Raw genomic sequence first — 16,861 nt, forward strand, 5'->3', positions numbered from 1 at the left:
CACTCCCATTTACCATTGCAACAAAAAGAATATCATATCTAGGAATAAACCTACCTAAGGAGACAAAAGACCTGTATGCATAAAATTATAAGACACTGATGAAAGAAATTAAAGATGATACAAATAGATGGAGAGATAGACCATGCTCCTGGATTGGAAGAATCAATATTGTGAAAATGACTCTACTACCCAAAGCAATCTACAGATTCAATGCAATCCCTATCAAACTACCACTGGCATTTTTCACAGAACTAGAACAAAAAATTTCACAATTTGTTTGGAAAAACAAAAGACCCCGAATAGCCAAAGCAATCTTGAGAACGAAAAATGGAGCTGGAGGAATCAGGCTGCCTGACTTCAGACTAAACTACAAAGCTACAGTAATTAAGACAGTGTGGTACTGGCACAAAAACAGAAAGATAGAGCAGTGGATCAGGATAGAAAGCCCAGAGATAAACCCACGCACATATGGTCAACTTATCTTTGATAAAGGAGGCAGGAATGTACAGTGGAGAAAGGACAGCCTCTTCAATAAGTGGTGCTGGGAAAACTGGACAGGGACATGTAAAAGTTTGAGAGTATATCATTCCCTAACACCATACACAAAAGTAAGCTCAAAATGGATTAAAGACTTAAATGTAAGGCCAGAAACTATCAAACTCTTAGAGGAAAACATAGGCAGATCACTCTATGACATAAATCACAGCAAGATCCTTTTGGACCCACCTCCTAGAGAAATGGAAATAAAAACAAAGATAAACAAATGAAACTTCAATGCTTTTGCACAACAAAGGAAACCATAAACAAGACCAAAAGACAACCCTCAGAATGGGAGAAAATATTTGCAAATGAAGCAACTGACAAAGGATTAGTCTCCAAAATTTATAAACAGCTCATGCAGCTCAAGAGCAAAAAAACAAACAACCCAATCCAAAAACGGTCTGAAGACTTAAATAGGCATTTCTCCAAAGAAGATTACAGACTGCCAACAAACACATGAAAGAATGCTCAACATCATTAATCATTGGAGAAATGCAAATCAAAACTACAATGAGATATCATCTCACACCAGTCAGAATGGCCAGCATCAAGAAATCTAGAAACAATAAATGCTGGAGAGGGTGTGGAGAAAAGGGAACACTCTTGCACTGCTGGTGGGAATGTGAATGGGTACAGCCACTATGGAGAACAGTATGGAGGTTCCTTAAAAAACTACAAATAGAACTACCATATGACCCAGCAATCCCACTACTGGGCATATACCCTGAGAAAACAATAATTCAAAAAGAGTAATGTACCAAAATGTTCATAGCAGCCCTATTTTCAATAGCCCTGAGATGGAAACAGCCTGAGTGTCCATCATCGGATGAATGGATAAAGAAGATGTGGCACATATATACAATGGAATATTACTCAGCCATAAAAAGAAACAAAACTGAGCTATTTGTAATGAGGTGGATAGACCTAGAGTCTGTCATACAGAGTGAAGTAAGTCAGAAAGAGAAAGACAAATACCGTATCCTGACACATATATATGGAATTTAAGAAAAAAAAATGTCATGAAGAACCTAAGGGTAAAACAGGAATAAAGACACAGACCTACTGAGAATGGACTTGAGGATATGGGGAGGGGAAATGGTACGCTGTGACAAAGCAAAAGAGAGGCATGGACATATATACACTACCAAACGTAAGGTAGATAGATAGTGGGAAGCAGCCGCATAGCACAGGGAGATCAGCTCGGTGCTTTGTGACCACCTGGAGGGGTGGGATGGGGAGGGTGGGAGGGAGGGAGACACAAGAGGGAAGGGATGTGGGAACAGATGTATATGTATGACTGATTCACTTTGTTATAAAGCAGAAACTAATAAAAAAAAAAAAAGAATGAGAAATCTGCAACAGACATGGAACTCACAGTTTATCTTCTTATTTCAAAGCAATAGAGAGCCTCAGTGCTCTTTGGGTGAAAAACCAAAGAAACTTAACACTGATTCTCCAGAACCTTCTAGGTCAAAAAAAGTAAACCTTCTACTTTTCTACAAATGAACAGATTCCCTTTTCCTGAAGGCAATGAAACAACTTCATTTCAGGAAGCTATACCTTGTGATGCTTGTTTTCCTCAAAATCAAACAGACCACCCCCCAACTGTCATTTCTTTTACAGGCTTGTAAATAGGTCAGGTTTCAGTATAGCCTAGGTGGGAAAGTCCCTGCTTTGAGTGGAAATAATTTACTCAATGAAGAAATTGATATGTCTACTTAATATATATGTGGAGAACAGAGGAATGCATGTAGACATGGATCCTAAGGATGTTGGACTATAGAATACATAGCTGGTAGTAGGAATTTTATTGTCATATAGGGATATTCACTTTTGCCTTGTAATTCATTGTTCTGACACCTAAAGCAGCTCCTGATAATCTTGCTTACATGAAAATAAACTTCAATATTCAGGGTGGAAATACAGAAAAATTTTTGATTCGGGTTTGAGCAAAAGGTCAGAAGGTTCAGAGAGGTGAAAATATTAGAATGGATTTAGTGTGTATGATGGGAGAACAAGCCAACCTACTTTGATCCTTTAGGTGACCCAAAGGATACTTTCTCAGTAGGGCCATAAAGAATGCACTAGGCATTGTATCTTTAAGAAGCTCCATTCTCCTTATTATGGAGTTGATGGTGGGGAATATTGTCATGGAACTTATCTCTGTAGTAAAAATGGGGATGATGGGATTCTGGAATGGTAGAGCCCAGGTGACAATACTTAAGTGTGAGAACTAAAGTGAGTTAATTACTTCTTTGGGTATAAAAAAGACTGAATGGATATGTCTAAATCACTGGAATCTGCAGTGACAGCTGATAGGTCATGCTGTTCCTAGGGGCATGATAGACAAATAGCAAAATGTGGTGTTTCTCGACTTTATCATTTAAAAAAATAATCAAGAGCTGAGAAGCAGAAGGTTCATGTCATCCATTGAAATAGAATATCATGGACCTTCATTGACCACATGCCCAAATCCCAATAACTGAAGTGGAATTTAGTTTTTCTCGAGGAAACAACCTACAGTATCACCACAAGTCTATATGGAAAGTTTTCTCTGATCCTTCCTTTATGGGATGAACGTTATTGCTAAGGTACCCATGTACTAAAATTCTATGAGGCAATTCTTCACTACTGGCTTTGTATATAGAGGGAGCCATGTGACTAGGAATGTGGGTGATCTCTAGGAGCTGAGAGTCAGCAGGGAAACAGGAAAGCAGAAGTTGGATCTTACAGCTGCAAGGACTGGATTCAGCCAACAGCCTGAATGGTCTTGGCAATGAATTCTTCCCTGGAGCTTCTAAATAATAATGCATTCCAACCAATACTTTGAGTGTGAGACCCTGTGCAGAGAAACCAGCAGAGCAGATCCTGGACTTCTGACCTACAGAACTGTGAGATAATAAACACTAATAGCATACAGTTGTTTTAGGCTACTAAGTGTGTGGTTATCTGTTTCACAGCAATAGAAATCTAATACAAGGTAGAATCAAAACCAGTTCATCTTCATATTGCAGAAGAGCCATGTATATTCAATATTTTCCTTAGAATTATGCTAACTTTTCTGCTCTCTGCCATGTTATACTACACAGTGACTTCAATTGCCTTGATATTCCTCAAACATAATGATCTATAATATTGATAGCATTGTGCTAAGTGGACCTGTGAAGCAAAAAGTAGAAAATGATTAATGTCATTGTCCAATTGCACTATGTTATCAATATGGTGGACTAGCATGATATTTTATGGAATGGAAAGACAATCAAGATCCTTGCAGACTAGACAATGACAGAGGGCTAGAGAGTTAAGATAGCTATAAGGTAAGTCAGTGAATAGCCAGAAAATTGAAAGCTCACTATTGGTTGTTGTCTTTACTAAAAGGCATAGAGAAAAGAGTTTTACAGATCAGTAATTGTGTACTAGGTACCAAAAACTATGTTGACTTGTTCTAATAAAGAAAACACATCTAGTACACCATTTGCCATTGGAGTCACTACATGATAAAATTGATGATAATCCATTGTCATTCTCCAAGGCCCATATCTTTCTGCACAGACCAGATAGGTTATTAGAATAAGAATGTATTAGAAATCACCTTCTCTGAATCCTTCATGTCCTTGAAAATGACACTAATCTCTGCAGATCCTGTAAGAATGCAGTATTGGTTTTGGTTAGCTAGTTTTCTAGGTAGAAACAGATCTAGTGGCTCCCCTTAAACTTGTTCTACCATAATAGCTCACACTCCACTTGTTGGAGAACCAATATGAGGATTCTGCTTTTTGCTAAGTGTTTACACTAAATGATGCATTCCGGAACTGGGAAAATAACCATTGGATATGTTCAGAAACCAAACAGACTTACCATAAGGTAAATCTCGGGAAAATACCATTATTTACTGGGCCTTCTATGCCCCTAACCCTACTAGCCGACCATTCTGGATTTCTGGAGAACTAGAATCAGTATAGAGTCAATTTCAAGTAATTCTTAAAAATTTGGGAAGTATATCCCTTTTCTCACTTCACAGTCACCCTATTAGTGACTAAATTTTGAGTCCAGGAAGCTGAAACTTCTCAAGTGGGTCCTTGGGAGTAATGGGTAGTTGTACCACTCCTATTTCCATACCTAGGTGTTCAGACCCATGTTCTATCTTTAATGGACACACCTTGAGATAATAGCTTTTGATATAGGATTTGTACTGTGTCTTAGAAAATGAAACCCATACATGTAAGGTATCTCCACCAACCTTTTACTCAACAATGCCTTCAAAAGGTAATGTACTTCCAGTAGCTTTGGGTGGTGTGGTAAGACCATTAGATCCCATGGTCCTAAGCCCATTACCACATGCCCTTTGAAGTATAGTGAGCCCCTTAGTTTAAAGCAATATTAGCCAGCATCTGTACCAGTGAATCAGTCCCTTTGTAAGCCTTGTATAGTGGTGCAGATAGAGGCCTTACAGACAGAAAAAGCAAACTGGTAGCTGGAAATGTGTTATTTCTGGCAAAGATCAATGGCTGCTGCTTCCAAGATAGAAGAAGCACAGCAACACGGTGTGATCAATTTACCAGCAAGCAGCTGGTAGTGCAATGTCAAGTTTCAGCATTGGTCTCTGTTGCTAGTAGGTTACCTAGGTTAAGAAGCAATAGTTGGGCCTGGGATTCTTAGGGAGATAAGAAATGTTTTGACAATAAAAGGCATACTATGAATTTAATATATAATATTAATTATCTTACATCTATGCAGTAATGATTCAGAACCTAGTAAGTCAATGTACTGCAGATGGGTATCCAGGGTTTCCAGAAATCCTGCTTTGTTATGTAGAAAAGAGGTTTATTGATAAAGCCCGTGAGGCATATGGGCTGTGATGCTCATAGTAGCCCCTCCAGATTAACTTGCACCCTTCTCCACCTTGGTTTCTGAAGCTTCCCTCTATCAAATGCCTTAATGGACTTCTTTGCCCACATTGGCCTTGGCTAATAGAGATTCCTGGAAGAAGACTGGAGAAGGGGAGTGAGCTTGGGATTTTTATCCTCACAGATCCCTACCTGCAAGCTTTGTGTCCTTTCAGTTTTCAGGAAGAACTATCTCACTCCTTCAGCTTAGAGGAGCAAGGTATTTTTAGCATTAAGTTCTGTACATTACCAAACATATGTAGCGGGTCCATTTATTAAACCCTCTCCAAAGTATACTAACTTGTGTGTGCCATCTTTTTCCTGTTGGGACTCTGATACAGTGTGTGAAAAAAACGGGGGTAGGGAACTTTAATGAAAGTGAAAAAATGGAAACCAAGAGATTCTTTTCAATTAACAAGAAAACGGATAAAAGGTTTCTGGTAAAAGTGTTTTATTGGTACATAAGTGAGAACCCGGGCAAAGGGTAAATCCCAACAGATGTAATTAAGTGATAATATGCAATTTCCTGTAAGAAAGACTTTAAGATTTGAAACTCCAGGAACACTAAGTTAAAGTTAGATGGAATCTATTTTCCCTGATGTTGTTATTAAACTAGCTAATTGTGTATATTCATACCAGAGGAGTGATACAATTAATTTTTAAATATAAATCCATACTTTCCTCTACTCGACCTCAAATAGGCAAATATTTTCACTGTTGTCCTATTGTAATCCCCATCCATCTTATGGTTTATTTGTTATGTATTACTACAATAGTAATAGATAACTAACAATACAAAACATCACTAGTTTAAACAGTAACTGTTCATTGCTCATATGTATGGAGTCAGCTGTGACTAGACCAAGTAGCTCTGCTGATCTTGGCTGGGTTTGCACACGTGATGGTTGGCTGGCTGTTAGGTGACTCAGCTCTGCCCCACATGGTCTCTCCTCCAGTAGGCCAGCCATGGCAACTTCTCATGGCAGTGGAAGAACTGAAGGGCAAAAGTGGAAACACAAGAGGACTCTTGAGGCTCTGATGTGGAATCTTACAATCCCTTCAATCATATTCTACTTAGCAAAACAATGTATAGGACCAGTCCAGATTCAAGAGATGGGAAATGGTCTTCACCCCTGTAGTGAGTGAATATGAGGACCAGCTGTGCAGCTCTTTCCATTCTCCAGTACTCATGTGTTCAAAATAGTCATTCCCATTTTAGACAATTAAGACTATAGGTTCTTTGGATTGCAAGGAACAGAGATGTAAGAAATGGAAGTTTACACTAACCAGGGAGTAGAAGAAAGTGAGTAATTAGCCTCAGGAAAAGCAGGGCCTGTATACCAGGCACTGTTGGCAGGCAGACATCAGGACTACGAGCTTTGGATTCAGGGAGCTGATTGCCTGATCAATCTCCATCTCTTTGCTTCCTGCTCAGATCCATGATTAACCTGCTCCTCTTTGCAGTCAATTAAATATGCTTCCCACGGGTCAAACAAGTCCCCACCTCCCTGCACTACTCAGTAGACTTGATGGAGCAGAGGCCAGCTAGGAGGAACTCTCCTGAGCAGGGTGGAAGGAGTGGGTCCCTGTGAGACTGCCAGCAGTCAGGTCTGGCAGGAGTCCTAAAACAATCTCCAGTTATAGAACAGGTGCTTTCCCCATTACTACTATCATTATCATAAAGACTGCTTTTCCCTTTTTATGACTCAAAAACTGTGCATGAAGCGAGCCAAAGAGGAAATATAAATTCCTGATGCATCTGTACACATGAGAAAATGTCCTCCCTTTACTAAATTGTTACTTACAATAACAATAGCAGCCGTTATGATAACAATTTCATTTCCTCAGTGATTTACAATTTTTTAGGACATTGCCCCATATTTGTTTTATTTTTCATCACTATTTCTAGCCATAGCTGCTCTATTGCCCATCTGTGTAAACCTGGGCAACTTTCTGCCCTTCTCTGGGCCCAGATCCCAACCATGGGCCACATACTGGTCAGAGACACTCCAGTCTGGAGGGCTCCAGTGGCAATCAGACTTATGTCCCCCATCTCAAAAGGAGAGAGTCCCAAGGTAGATTTAGGGAGGCTTGAGGCTGAGGTAGAGAATATTTTATTTTTGTATTCATTATGAACCTCAAATGTTATTGTTTATTAAAATGAGTAGGGTATTTGTTAAAAATTAAGATTTCAGCACCTCCTCTCAAGTCTTAGTGTGAAGGCCAGGAAATCTGAAATTTAGACAGTATCCCAGGTGATTCTGATGAGTATTTCTATTCCATTTGACTCAGTAATTAGATTTGTGGGCAGCAAATAAAGGCAGAGTTTTTTTCCAGACCACTACATACTTGATGGTGTAACTAGCCACAAAGGATATTCACTACTTATATAGGTCTTAGTAAGTACATCAAATTAGGGGTTTGGGATTAAAATATATTCACTACTACATATAAAATAGATAACCAAAAAGATCCACTGTATAGCACAGGGAACTATACTCAGTATCTTGTAATAGCATATAATGGAAGAGAATGTAAAAAAAGAACATGTATATTTACATATATACCTATAACTGAATCACTTTGCTGTATACCTGAAACTAACACAACATTGTAAATCAACTATATTTCAATTAAAAAATTTTTTTAATGCAAAGAAAACCTTCTGAAACAAAAATTGACCTCTGTTACTTGTTTTCCAAAGCACACTAAATTTTGTTTTACAAATGAAACAAGATAATCTAGTAAAATATAAATCATCATCTCACATTTAACTATAAAGTTTAATACACCTTTTTTTCAGCTTATTATTTCTATTCAGAAACTTTGGGAGTGGAATCTACAAACTCGAATGCAGTAGAAATGCTTACCTCATGAAGTTCTTCAGAAAGGAAAGGAACTGAACATCCACTTGGCATCTAGTTTATGGGAGGTACTTTGACAAACATCATCTCATTTATAAAAACGGCCTGAATGTAGTGGTCGGGGAGTTGGGCTTGGTGGTCCTCTACCTGGATTCATGTCTTGCCTCTTCCGCTTTGGGCATGTTAATTTCTCTGCTTCTGTCTTCTTATCTATAAAGGAGGGCTGTAATGTGACCAACCTCATAGGATACTTATATAGACGAAGGGAATTCAGATAAGCAAAACCTATAGAGCTAACATGCAGTAAATGCAAAGGAAATACAAGCTATTATTGTCATTGTATAATTACAATCTCTATTCTTTATTACCCAATGGGATATTTTAAGGTTTCTTAAAATTAAATTTACCTATTATTTGGCTAAATTAAGGTTGGCAAAAAAAAAAATACAGTGCTAGTGTATGGTAAATTGGCTTAAGACTGTATTTTTATTGTTATTGCCCTTTTTTTCATCTATCTTTTACCTGAGTGGAAAGTATGATCCTTCCATCAAGCCACCATCGCCAGGCCCTACTTCATGCTATAGACTCCTCAAAGACCAAGTCATAAATCCTGAAAAAAATTAATTCTGCTACTCTCTATTATAAAGAGGAAAATCAAGGATTCTCTCTTACCTTCTGATGAAAGATTTTTAAGATTAACTTCTTCATGGCTTGCTTTCAATCTCTTTACCATGGAATACCTCCGGGGTAATGGCTATTTTGCATTTTAACTAGCAGCCTCCTTAACCTTCTGTCTGGCCTTTGAAGATCTCTGGCTGTGACTCTAATAAAGGGCAAACACTAGGGGAAGTGCAGGGCAGTCTTTCCTTTGTCTGTGTTTGTTGCAGCCTTTTAGGAGGAGAACAGGGAAAAGGTTCTGCTTAATTGTGTACCTTCAAGTTTCAGCAATCCCATGACATATTGGAGTGCTTTTCTTTCATGATTTCAGCTTTGCTCTTGCAATTCCTTTACACATTCCTCCAATGGAAAGCGAATTTTTATGCTTTTATAGACTGATCCAGCTCAGAGTCAAAGCAAAGTTGACAATCAAAGGCTAGGATGGCATTTGAAAAGAAGATCATACCTATGGGGTTCACAGTAGGAGTTCTCTGAAGCCCTTGAAGGTCTCTTTTGAAACCAGCCTTCTCTGCATATCATTGGTTACTAAAATGCTAATACTGTACTGTTAGTGCTCAAATTGTATTCCAATTCTCCGTGGGCTTTATGTACACTGTGCTTTGCATTGTTCCCAGACCTAATATTCAGATTGTTGGACAAAGTACTGAGCCTTTGTTCTGATCTGATAGCCACTCCATCTCCTTTAGGGCCATTTACTGACTGATGTGTATTATGCAGCCAGAATGGGATTACCCATAATGCCTCTTCTTGCTTAAACATATTGGCAGTGAGATTAGACATTATAATGCATGCATTCTCCTTTCTCTGTGGAGATGAGACTGCTAATTCCTCACCTCTAGGGCTTTTAGATATACAGGAAAGTTTTGGTTTCTTTGATTTTTTATTCACCTATCTCATCTCCTCTCTGACTTATTCCCTTTGCCTTTAGAGACGTGTGAGTATGAAGCCATAGTATTCAACATTACTTTTATTAGCTCCATCTGCTACAAGTTCTAAACAGTTGCAAGCCTCTTTTTTGGAGGGGTCAGGAGGCGGGGGGCATAGGAAGAGGATATAAGACAAAAGTTGGAAGGTGCTTATAGGAGGGCAAAATTTTCTTTCTCTTTCACTCCTTATACAGAAAGGGTATTTGATGATGACAGAGTAAAAAAGAGAGTGTCTTTGGTAGCTTAAAAGTATATCAGCTTTATGCTCCTGGAGTGGATATCACTGCCATTGCCTATGCTCCACAGTGAAAAAATATGAATGACTAAAAGCTTTAAGGAGATAAAGAGCTTCTAGTCCCAGCCTCCCCAGTGGAATCAGGGAGAGGACAGGCTTGCATGCTTTCTCACAAAGATTAAGCCTAAACAGGTTGCTAAAGGTAAGGCAAAGAGGGAGAAAAATATCTAGCAAATCCAATATGAGGAGATAAAACACTCACCTAAAAAAAAAAGAAAAAGAAAAAGAAAAGAAAATCAGGATAGAAAATGACTCTGATTGAGACAAATACAGGAATATTTGGTACCATTGTGGGAATTTTAGTGTATATAAGATTAACTAATAATGACTTTCTTTTATTATAATGGATTGTATCCACATGGCCAAAATACACTACGGACCTAATAAAGGTGATGTTTAGAAGCTAGGAAGCCAAGTATAGTTGGACAGGCACTGGCCTCTACGTTAGGAGACTGAGATGTCTTGTTTGTTTGTTTGTTTGTTTTTGTTTTCCTTTCCACTTATAAATTCTGTGAGTTTGCGCAACCCATATATGAAATGCTGAGAATAATCTCCAGTGTTCTGGGAAAATAAAAAAATAATAACTTATTCAAAATGTTTTTTTAAAATCTAACAGACCTCTACCAACTTACAGTAATATCAATATCATTAGGAAATTAATCCTAGCCTTCAGCAGACTGACTCATGCCACAAGCTTCCCTCCATCTAATTGCCATCAATAATTTATCTTCATTTCATCTAGCTCAGTATATTTCAAACTGGGAACCATGTAACTTTAGTTCTAATTCTTTCAGCCTATGGAGGCTGAGCACTAGAGAATAAATTTTGCTTGTCACCATTTTGCTGATAGTCTCCCTGGGAATAATTCGCCTATCCCAGACCTTAACATACCAGGACTGAGAATGACCTCTCACTAAATTCCCTAGAATAGTCCCTTTATTGAACCTGGACTTAGGCAAAATAATTGCTGCACATTCTTTTGAAAAGCAGAAAACCAGAGTCAGTCAGATACCTGTGTCTAGTTGATCGAGGCTGGCTTCTCAGCTTTTGCTAGGTGTAATCCAAGTTGCATTTGAGAATTTGAGACTGGACTAAAGGAAATGTGCTTGGTGCACTGAGTTTGTTCTGTAAACCCTGACATTTAAGTAGAATGACCTCGGAAACTTCACAGCTGGGGCATGCAATCAGGCAGAACTTAAGGGGACAAATATTTACAATTATTTAATTTTGCCAATATGGAGGCTGAGTACTTAGACACTGTAATTGAAACATAAATAAAAAATAGTAATTATGTGACATGATGGAGGGGTTAGCTAAACCTATGGTGGTAGTAATGTTGCAATATATAAGTATATCAAATCAACACATTTTACACCTTAAACTTACACAATGTCATACGTTAATTATATCTTGATAAAACTGGAAAAAACATAAATAAAAAACAAATCTGATTTTCATTGTTACTTGACCTCTGTACCAATTCAAATGGATTATGAAACCTGAGAAATATAAAGCAATGTAAAGAAACAAGACCTACAAATTTATGCTAATACTAATTTAAAATCTGGCTTTTAAAAAAGTTACAATGATATTTACTGCACAACACACACACACACATATACACACACACACAGCATAACTTCATGTAAATAAAGACTCAGACCATCATTTGGTAGCTTGCAGGATCACTCACAATAAAGCTTTTATTCTATTCTCTCCACTCTTTTAAAGACATGATTTGGAATTATAGCTATAGTCATTCCTTTCAAATGCATGTACAATTTCTTAAGGGAAAACTTTTATTTTCATTGATGAATTATTAGTTGTTTATGCTTAACACTGTTAAATCTTTTGGATTTTGACAAGGTTTTAAGACCACATTAACAATAACCACTAACAGTTACATTGTGTTTGGACTCTGAATACAAATACTAAATGCATAGGTATTTTCTTTATGTTTTATTTAAAAGGTGTCTTTTGGGCCAAATAATTTTTTTTAATTTTCTTAAAAATTTAAAGTGGGGAAGACCTCTGACATTCCTACAGCTCTGCAATTCAAATCAAAATTTTTCCATGGAGAAAAGCACCATTGTTGGTTTGAAAGCTTGAGAGTTTCCTGCGTGAAATCTGAAACATGGAGGGCAAGGAGAGAACAAAGAAAGAGGCAGAGCACACTAAGTTGGTAAGTGGCAGGTTTAACAAGGAAACTTACAAACGAGGATTGTCTTGGGCATCACAAGAGTAGATCTCTGCATCCACGAGCAGAATCTAAAAAGTTTGTATATAGAGAGACCTTAGACTGGGTTCAGTTACGTATATCACTCCGATGGTCTCAGCAGCACTTTACTCTCTCAAGGCTATGTCCTTGGAACAGTTTTGGCTGTGGGGATGATGGGCTGAGTGTACATTCCAAGGACCAGGAAAGGGTTGAGGAACCTCCAATGCCCGGATCCAATTCACAAGTCAACCAGCATTCACAACCTCTTGATGACCTCCTCCAACAATCATTTAGCATTTTTTTCCTTTATTTAAAAAATTTATTGAAGTAGAATTGATTTACAATATTGCATTCATTTCAGGTGTACAGCATAGTGACTCAAAGACACTACAAAAAAACTACAGGCCAATGTCTCTGATGAATATAGACGCAAAAATTCTCAACAAAATATGAGCAAACTGAATCCAAAAAACTGAATCATTTAGCATATTTTTAACAGTGCATCCATGTAAGCTATTGCAAATCCTCTTTGAAGAAGAAGTGGGATCGAAATGAACTTTTTTTGGAATAAAATTAAAAAGATTTAGTTAATCTTCTATATCACCAGAGAGAAAGTATATCAGTAAGATGTTGTTTTGAAGTAAATATGAGATATTTACTAGTCAGAATAGGCTAGGTATGTGCAGTAATAAACAAACTCCAAATTTCAGCGGCTTAAGCACAACTGTGGTTCCTTTCTTCTTCATGCTTCATGGCTGTCAGGTTAACTAGAGACTCTACTTATCTTAGTGTCTCAGGATCCAGGCTAATGAGGCAGCCACTATCCTGAACTCTGGGGGTCATTCTGCAGAGGCAAAGAAGTTGCTCTTGAGAGCCTTGGATCAAAATTAAAATGCAGAGCCCAAAAATGATTCACAGCATTCCCAATCTCAACTCATTGCTCAGAAATGTACTTATAGCTCTGTCAACCAAAAGAAGTCAGAGAATGAACCAACCTTGTGCCCAAAAACTGGAGGAGAAAAAGATGTGCATAGTAAGTAAACCTAAAGACCAGTACAGTCTACCTTTCTGTTCAACAAATATTCCTTCCAATCTTTGTTTCACCAGAAAAATATACTTACAGCCTCCCTGAGTAAAAAAACCTAAAAGCTGTCCAGCCAGTCATGGCATGAAGCTCAAAGACTTGGATCTGAGAGATGGACAGTAAGATCTGTGTCAGCAGATGTACCCATCATTAAACTACAATCTCTCACCTTGAATTCCACCTTTCTATATTCCACTGGATGATACGGAGATTCTGCAGACCATATTTTACCAGCTGAGTCCTGGTTAAGTTTTGCAGTCAGAGTTCTGGAAGAAGACTGGAAAACTAGAGGAAGGGAAAAAAACAAACAAACACGATGCTTGCTTTATGATTCTGTAAAATCACTCCAGTAATATTGCTTAAGTGACAGTTCTTCCAGTCACAGCAGCTGATAATAGCTTGTAATTTTTCAACACTCCCCAAAGAGCCTCCTTTTGCCCCATCGGAGACAGCAGAACCAGCTAACTGGAGGTAAGTGCCACTCCATCAAGGTCTGCATGTCATCTCTAGAGAGCTCCCCCTCCAAGTTCACCAGTCAGAGGGCTGAATCCCAGCTCAGAACCCAGCTCTATAATAGTTCAAACTTTGCCTTTCAATTTCCAACCCCTGGGAGTACTGGCTGCTTCCATTAGACACTCTCCATGTGATACTTTTAGTGTTCCCTTCCTGCTTTTTCAAGTAAGAATATTTTGTATTGAATTCTCTGTAAAAATAGCTGGTGTGTTTTTTATCCCCTTACTGATGTAGTGTCTGTTTCAGGTTGGAACCAGCTCCGCTTGATCCAGAGAACTGTATACTCAAAAGACAAGGTATTTATCAGCACCCTACTCTATAAAAAAATGTGGGGTCAGGGACAAGGTACCTGCAATAAACACTCCTACTTAGAAAGTGGAAAGAATATGGGATACCAAGATTCAATTTTCTGAGGCTGGGTAGAAATTTCTAAGGGAAGGGAAATATTCATGATTCTGTCATGGTTTTGCTCCCTCCTCATGCGAAGGGGGTCCCCAGTCCATTGTTTTCTTTGACCTTTTGTTTCCAAGGGCCAAAATAAAGTCCTTCATTTTCCATTATCCTCTTAGGCCACCTCTAAAGAAGGTATTGGAGAACATGCCTTCGGTGACAGTCTGAGTCCTGTGAGAAGCAGATGCCAAGAAAATATTAAATATGCAAGAAATTTATTAGGAGACATACCTGTGGGAGAAGGTGCCAGGGAGGCTGGAGAAACTTCCATTCATAATGCAAGGAGAGGAGGAAAGGAAGGAAGTAAGGAAAGATGAAAGGAAGGGCTGACTGCACATGTTAAAATGCAGGGTAAGTCTAAGGAAATTTTTGCAAGGGCATTAGTGAGTCCTTGAGCTAAAGTCACTCATCAGAGGAGTCCTGCATCTCCCAGAAACGAGCCTGCCCATGTTCACTCATTATCTGGCAGCAGCCTGTGGGAAGTGTAGCCCCAGCACACATGTGGCGAGGGTTTCAGAGGAGTCACTGGAGCCATTGGTCATGATCTCTGCTGTTGATGATCTGAGTAGCACATCCTCACAGACGCCACACTCTCTTTTGGAATTGAACGTCTTCTTAGATTTTTTTCCTCCCATATAAATGTGAGAGGTTAAGGTTATTCCGTGTTCAAAACAATGCAACTTAAACCAGAGTCTTGTTTTATTTTGTTTTGTTTGTTGTTTGTTTTGCCAGGATAGCTTTCTCAATATCTTTGTCTTATTCTAGTATGCAGCATGTCTCAAAAGCAACACCCATAGTTTTTCCCAATATTTCACTCCCTCTGGATATAATTCCTGCTACCTGGAGCCTATCAAGTTCCCAGGAGAAAGCCACACTCCTGTCTCTTTCCCCTAAGTCAGTTGTCCAACTAAAAGGCCTAATGGGCTGTACCTAAGCCATTCAAAGGTTGAACAATGGATTTGAAAGCAGTACCCTTAATTTGATTCTTGCATTTAGACAGTGTTTAATCTGATTTTGTTGCTCAAAGAATTTCTCTTGTTGTATTTTACTGTTTGGGGTTGAAAAGCTTTTATTTTTTCCAAACTTACAAGTAGCTGAATATCTACACTCTCCATTTTCTATATTCCTGCTTGCCAACTGGTTTTCTTTCTTTTACTGCCTTTTCAAGAGGAGTGGTAAACATATCTAATATCAGTCTGCTTTCCAGACTCTTTCACTAATGCTTTGTGCTCATTAGGTACATCATGTGCTTTCCAAGTTTACTCAGGCAACAGTTTCACCAAATAATTTGCCACTACATAACAATGATGATTTTATTTCTGAATAATCATGCATTGGCAATTAGATACTTGTCCTAGAAGGACACATCATAGGTCAGAACTATTTACATGTCTCCAACAAACCACAAGGAGTCAGAAAGTTCATTCCCGATAGGTACCTGGGGAAAAGAATAAGAATAAGGACTTTCATAATGGTTTATAAAAAATATAGATGCATCAGTACCAGGTGCACAAAATTTTGCTCTTTTTATCCACTCAAATTTCTTTTGCCATTAATATAAATTGAGTTAATGACCTGAGGATGATTAAACCAGTTTTCCAAGATGTGACATATCACTACTAGTGATATTGAAGAGTCTGAAGAGTCTGTGCAAAGACAGCACAGGGTATGATCTTCTGGGTGTCTGCCGTTTGAGGAGTGTGGCCAGTGACAGAAAACTGAGAAAATACCAATGGAGAAAGAAACACTTCCATTAATGACTCCGTCATCCTATTTGGGATAATGTAAACTTTCGGACATGTAAGGAAGAATAACCTTTAAGGTACACTTTAAATATAGGTTTTACCAGTCAGCTGTTTACTAACCCATTCTCTGACTATATGTCTCTACATGTTGGGGGAGATTTTTGCTCCACTTCTCCAAAATTCCTCCTTAAACTACAGAGAAGGAAACTTCTACTGATAATGTCATCCAGTGTGGGAATAAAGACAGGGCAGTTTCTGTTCCTTTCTCCCCTTTATGTGCACCTACAGAGAAGTGGTCAAGTGACTAACTAGATGAGATGGATTAACGAAAGTCTGACTTTATTAAGGTATAAGCATCACAGTTTAATCGAGAGCATCATGGTTTTAACCTGTATCCCGACATTAGTTATTAATAGCATATGCTTTCACTGATAAAAGTGTCCCAGCATTGACAGAAAACTGTGTGGTTAAAAATCCCCCATGATACATGGTGTGTTTTTCACCTCTTGCTTCCTCTTGAATGTCTACCTATGATCTCAGACAGCAGATTTGGAGCTTCCTCTCTCTATGCAGTAATTTCTTTTGAGTGAGCCCTCTTTGTTTGCAGAAGGACTGTGTCATGGGTAAATTTTTGTGTCAACTTGGCTAGGCTATGGGCCCAG

Source organism: Mesoplodon densirostris, chromosome 3 (genome assembly GCF_025265405.1).
Source record: "Mesoplodon densirostris isolate mMesDen1 chromosome 3, mMesDen1 primary haplotype, whole genome shotgun sequence".
In the NCBI taxonomy this organism is placed as follows: domain Eukaryota; kingdom Metazoa; phylum Chordata; class Mammalia; order Artiodactyla; family Ziphiidae; genus Mesoplodon; species Mesoplodon densirostris.